The sequence below is a fragment of the Canis lupus genome, chromosome 24 (assembly GCF_003254725.2).
Source record: "Canis lupus dingo isolate Sandy chromosome 24, ASM325472v2, whole genome shotgun sequence".
Classification (NCBI taxonomy): Eukaryota; Metazoa; Chordata; class Mammalia; order Carnivora; family Canidae; genus Canis; species Canis lupus.
In genome coordinates, this window is record NC_064266.1 from 46230972 (window position 1) to 46237420 (window position 6449).

General features: G+C 59.2%; 1 long non-coding RNA gene across 1 annotated transcript; it reads right to left on the reverse strand.

The window, feature by feature from the left end:
• Positions 1-2469: 2469 nt before the first annotated feature.
• Positions 2470-5050, reverse strand: LOC112673424 (uncharacterized). The gene is made up of 3 exons (XR_003144795.3): positions 4262-5050; positions 3817-4018; positions 2470-2992 (listed from the first exon to the last, which is right to left on the reverse strand). It is a non-coding gene; the product is annotated as an uncharacterized LOC112673424 (long non-coding RNA).
• Between the last annotated feature and the right edge of the window lie 1399 nt (positions 5051-6449).

A 6449-nucleotide genomic window follows, 5' to 3' on the forward strand; every position in this document is an offset into this window, starting at 1 on the left:
CACGGCCAAGGAGGCCGCTCCCAACATTCCGCGCTGGACCGTAGTGGCGGAAACACGCTCCTCCTGGGAATACCAACTGTTCACACACAGGCACGCACGCCCCTCCCGGGGCTTTCCCGCTCCGTGCCCGAGCTCCCCCCACCGTTGACCCTCCCCCCAAGGCCTGGGGCAGGGACCACCAGGGGCTTCCGAGGCCGATGGGGGGAAGAGGGAAATGGGTCCAAGGACAGACTCCGGGCAGGGGCTCCACCCACACATGGGCATCTCCTTCGACAACGTGGGGAGGGGATTGAGGTCCTTGATTGCTTGGCAGATGCCTCTTGGCCATCACTGTGGGCCTGACCTGTGCTAGGCTCTGGGGACACGTGCTGGCAGGAGAGGGTGACTGGAAATACGGGAGGCCATGAATCAGGAAGCAGTGCCTGAGTGGCACAAGAACAGTCAGCAGGGTGATACAGAAGTGCTGCTTTGGAAAGGGGGCCAGGGAGGCTTCCTGGAGGCAGTGTCCTGGGAGCAGGCCTAGTTAGGCAGGGCGAGGTGACTGCCCAGCAGGGAGCTCTGATCCTGCAAAGGCAGGGCAGCTGGGCACTGGGTATTACCCGTGCTGGGCCGGTTTCCTCCACGTCTCACTGGCTAGTGGTGCAGACACAGGGTCGGGCAGGTGATGGTTACCCAGAATGGCTTTGGTCCTTCCTTGGTCCCCTCCTGCTGTATGGCCTCAGGCTGGCCCTGGGGTTCAGGTTTCTCAGCTCTGTGTCCTTCAAAGGGCGTGCAAGGGCCAGGGCGTGGGGAAGGCGGGCCAGCCGGGCCTGATCCACAGGGGAGGAGGCACACGAGCAAAGAGAAGAGGAGGCTGTGTGGGACGGCTGTGCAAATGTCATCAGTGGCACGGCCAAGGACAAGGCGCCTGAGGACACACAACCCTGCAGTGTGTGGGGCTGGGGCTCCCCCAGGCCGACTGGGAGCTCCTCCGTCCTCCTGTCAGGAGAGTGAGAACGTCCCATCAGCAAGGACAGAGCTAGGCCTGTGCCTGCCGCAGCTGGTGACCCGGCGTGGGTCCTGTTTCCATGCCGGCTGCACCCCAGCCCCCAGCAAGGGTCTCGCCTGGGAAGTGGAAGGCGCTCAGGGGATGCCTGGGGCATAAGCGCATGGGTGACCGGGGTTCCTCGGGCCAGCACTCAGGGAGTGGCTCCGTGGTTGGTGGTCTGAGGGCCCGGGGCCGCCGGCTGTGACGGCGTCGTGCGGGCCGTCCTCACCTCCTGTCCTGTCTGGACGGCATAGCCTGCCCGCCCCCGGACGCCCTGTCAGCACTGCCCTCGTTCAGACACACGGGGTGCTGTCCTGCACCGGGGCACAGTGCAGGCAGGCCGGGGCACATCCTCCCAATTCTTCCAGAATCTGGAACAAAGTGGGGTTTAAGGAAGCACAGCTCCCCCCTGCAGCGTCTTCCTGCCCCAGCAGGACCCCGTCTCCAGCCTGCCTTTAGCAACCTCCCAGTGTTTACTTACTGAGCTTGCACACGAATGTGGGGGCCTGCCCCTTCCCAGGGCCCTCTGCCCCCTGTTTCCTCCACTGGCCAGCCGAGGGTATGTGTCCCTGTGCTCCAAGGCCTGGGGACCCCATCCCCCAGCGCTCCTGGTGGCAGTGAAGTTTCCACATGCTTGGCTTCCCTGCATCCCTGCACCTCTCAGGTGTATCCCTCCCCCGGGGTCCCCTGCCCACTCTCTGAGCATCCTCCAGCAGGTGCTCAGGGCCCTAGTCACCTGAGGTGGCTTTATGTGGCCCTCTTGGGAGATGCACCACACAGAGCTTCTGGGACAAAGAGCAGCATCCCTAGAACATCGAAGGCCATGCTGCTGTCACCTGCATCCTTGTGTGGCTGCCAGTCAGATCCCTGGCTCTTCACACAGGACCCGGCCCGCTCTCTGGACGCTTTAAGAGTCAGCTTTATACCCCCTGGTTCTGGAAATTTCATGACACTGTGCCTGGGGTGGGTTTTCACTCCCTCAGCCTGGAGCCTCACATCCTCCTGTTTAGGAACATTTTCTGGCAGATGATTTGCTTGGTGGCGCTCTCCCTTCTGTATTTTCCTAACTCACTAACTGCACGTCAGACTGTGTCTAAACCAGTGGTCTAATTTTATGCTTTCTCTTGTATTTTTCATTTCATTTCTTTCTAATTTATGGGACTTTAAAAAAAATATTTATTTATTCATTGGAGAGAGAGAGAGAGCACGAGCAGGAGGGGCAGAGGAGAGGAAGAGAGAATCTCGAGCAGACAGACTCCTTGCTGAGCATGGGGCCTGACGTGGGGCTCCATCCTGCGACCCAGGGATCACAAGCAAGAGCTAGACAGCTAACTGACTAGGCCACCCAGGAGCCCCGTGGCACCTTTATCTTTGCATTTTTGCCCTTGCTGTTTTTTTTTTCTTTCTTAATTTTAAAAAAAGAGCTCTTCCTTAGTCTCTGCCTGTTTCTTTTTTTACAGTATCTTGTTCTTAGGTCCTGGGTGTGATATTTTCACTTATCGCTCTGAGAGATTTTGTTCTCCTTTTTTCCTAAAGATTTTATTCATTTATTCATGAGAGACACAGAGAGAGAGAAGCAGAGACACAGGCAGAGGGAGAAGCAGGCTCCCTGTGGGTAGCCTGACGTGGGACTAAATCCTGGGACCCCCGGACCATGACCTGAGCCGAAGGCAGATGCAAAATCGCTGAGCCACTCAGGCTGCCCGAGATTTTGTTCTCTTTTCTACTATCTTTTGCTCTTCCCAACTGTCTCCTTTGGGCTTCTTTATTTTGGTAGGTACCCTGCAGGACCTTCCTGAGAGGCATGCAGTGCTGATGGGAGCAGCGTGCCTGGATGGGGTGAGGCTGGAGCACTGAGGTGAAGCAGCAGGGTCCAGGCACGTGGCAGGATGTGTTGGGAAGCTAGGCCAATTCTGCAGAACCCCCAGGTTTCCCACGAGGCAGACGAGCCCGGCTGTCAGCATTCTGGGAATTAGCAGAGTCACAGTCAAGGTCGTCTCTCCAGAGGTGCCCGGGTGCCGTCTCCCTGATCCTCCCGGGCTGGCGTGCATGGGGCTGGGCTGGGGCCCCTGAGGCCAGAGCCTCCTGGCCTGCACCCCCAAGAGTGAGCCTGAGGCCTCCAGCCTCCGCCAGCCTGTGTGTCTGGAGCCTAACCGCTCCTTTAAAAGTCTCGTAACTGCTGTTCCCGTCCTCACCCCCACTCCGTGCCCCACCCTCAGAGCACCTGGCCTCCTGGATTTGGAGCCTCTCTGGTTTTCCCTGGTCTGAACGTCAGGGCCACCCCAGCACCTGTCTTCCAGCTGAGGGAGAGGAGATGGCACAGAGTCCCACTGTGGTCCTTCCCTGGGACCTTAGCTCCCTAAGCTGGGTTGGATTGGAAGTCACCCCCTTACGTTTGGGTTTGTCTGAAAGGCATTTTTGGGAGGAGATCGTACTATCGCTATTTCTCATCTCCTACTGCCACCATCAGTACCTCCGATCACTCAGCAGAAGCACTGGCCAGAGGGGACAAAGTCTGGAAACATCAAGAAATGTCACCTGGGGGCACCTGGGGGGCTCAGTCGGGTAAGCCTGTGACTCTTGACCTTGGCTCAGGTCATGATCTCAGGGTCAGGAGTGCAAGCCCCATGTTGGGCTCCATGCTGGGCGTGGAGCCTACTTAAAAAAAAAAGTCACCCAAATGCCTGCCTGCAAAAGAGGAAGAAGAAAAGCCATGCATGTCTGAGCCAAGAGCTGAAACCTGGGGGTTGTGGTGAAGGGGCCCAGAGCACCCACCATCCCCTCCTCACCTCAGGAAGGATCCTGGCACAGCGTCATAGGACGATTGAATGAGGTGCCAACAGATAAACTCAGATTTCTCATAAAATCCAGATTTCTAGCTCCCCTTAAACACGTTGGGTCTGATAGTACAGGTCACAGCAATGCCCAGGGCACTTAAAGCCATGTGTTCTTGACAAGCTGCTGAATCTTCCTGACTTTCTATGTATTTATCTGTAAAAGAAAAACTTACTTATAATAATTTCTGAAAAACAGTCTGGAGCAACAGCTGTCCCTCTCACCCAGGAAACACGCTGTCCAAACCCTGCCGTCCCCACACCCTCCCCACCCGGGAGCCTGGGAGCCCTGGGCCTGGACAATTAGGACGGTGGTGGGCAGGACCAGGGACCTTGCCGTCCCTTCCACCAGCCAAGGTGACCTTGAGCAGGGGCCCTGGCGGTAGATTGCCCAGCACACCTGGACCAGGAGTTCACACCGACTGTAGGTGCTGGGGGCCAAGGCTGTCCTCCAGAGCTGGAGCTGGCATCCTGGGGGTGCTGGGGGGCAGAGCCGAAGCACACAGGTTAGGGGGTGCGGGGTATGCCGGGGCTGCTTTGCCCCTTCCACAGGGTGGCTGGTGGCGGCAGACGGCCTGTCGGATTGGATGACATCAGAACAGAGAAGACAGGAGGGCTGGGCCGTAAGATGCCCGGAGGAAGAACATCCAGGCAGTGGGACAGCAAATCAAAGTCCTCCCTGACATTTGGAGCCCCTAGAGCCCAGTCAGGAGGAGGAGTCATGGCCCAGTTGGCAAGAGGACGTGGGGCTGCTGGCTGGGGGGACACGTGTGGAATTCAGGGCCCTCTGGCGCCGTGGTGCCCCCCCAGGCCTGTGATATGCCCGCACGGTGCCACCACCCGGCCTGAGAAGACGGTGACCAGGGCTCAGCTCCTCCGGAATGAGGATGGGGTCACACCCCCAGGACCACCCCCCAGGCCTGCAGAGGTGACAGCAGAGGGTAAGAGCAGAGGGGAGGAGGGGAGGGATGAGCCCCTGCTGAGCCCCAACAGTGGCTGTGATACTTGGGGTCCCCCCGGGAAGAGTGGCTGGGGAGCCCGGGACGAGGCCCCTGATGCAGGGGAGATGACCTGTGACCACAGAGCCCAACTGTGAGGGAGGCTGAGGCTGTGACTCAGACTTTGCTGAGAGCCGTGAGGTGGCGGAGGCAGTGGCACCAGCGCCTGGCCCTCTCTGCCCCGCGGGGGGCTCCCCCACAGCTCCCTACCCCCCCCCCCGCAGCTCCCGCCGGGGGGCAGACTTGGCCACGCACAGTGGCTGCCGGCCCACGCGAGCTGCCCCCGGTGATCACACTATCCCGGGCACCTGCTTCAGCGGGGCCCGCAGGCCGGGGCGGTGCGGCCACACGGGGCAGAGGGAGGGCTCGGCCACTCACCCCGCAGCGTGGGCTGGCGCTCCGGCTCCGCGGCTGCTGGGCACGTCCTCACGGGCCTGGGCCGCAGCGTCCTGTCTGTAAATCCCACGCTGGAGCGTCGCTGCCCACTTGACACCGACACTGCGAACCTCAACTGCCACGACTTTCCCGTCGAGGGCCCATCTCCAGGAACGTGCCGTCCGGGCCTGACCTCTGCCCAGAACCTAGAACGCGTGGCCGGCAAGTATCAGGGCAGCGGAGGGAACATGGGCCTGTGGACTCGCAGCAGCAGCTCGGGGTCCGTGGGCTGCGCGCCGCGTCCCCTGAGCCGCACGACGGGCCGGGCAGTTCCCCCTTGGGCAACTGCTGGACACTTGGTGCCAAGGCACTCCCGAGCAGGGAAAGGACCATCCTCGCTGAGACACAACACCCCATCCCCAGATAGGTCCAGGGCGGCCGGTCCACCTCACACGTTGCTGTGGGAACGTAAGGTGGTGCCGCCACTTTGGAAGACAGTCTGGCAGTTTCTCACCATGTTAAATACAAAATTACCCTATGACCAAGCAATTCTACTCCCAGGTGTATGCCCGGGGGAAATAAAAACGGACGTCCACACAAGAACCTGTACAGGAACGTTCACGGCAGCCGTGGTCCTAGTAACTGAAAAGGAGAAACCGCCCAAACGCCCATCAGCTGAGTACGCACACTCGGTGGAACGTTATCCAGCCATAAGGAAGGAAGGATTGACCAACTCTGCAATGTGGACAAGCCTTGAGAACATCCTAATGTGTGCAAGGGAAAGAAGCCAGTCACCTGAGACCATATAGCACAGGGTTTCATTGGGGTGAGATTTCTAGGACCAGTAAACCCACAGCAGTTGCCTGGAGCTCAGGGGAGAGGGGAGTGTGGAGTGACTACTAGAGTGTAGGGGTTTTGGGGTGGGGATGAAATGATGCCGAATTATATGGTGATGGCGGCACAGCTCCAGTGCTATGCTAAACGCCACTGGACTGTAACACTTTAAATGGGCGAATGTCATGGTACTTTCTAGCTCGATAAAATCTTTAACCAAAGAGTAAGGCATGAATTCCAGTCCAGCCCATGGTGGAGAGATCAGACCCCGGAGCGCTGGCCCTGAGGTCAGCTGTGGGTGCGGAGTGCTGTTTGTGACACTCTGCCCCCAAACCCAGCAAGAGTCCCAAGGCAAACGTTGGCTCTCCTGTCCCGGTGCTT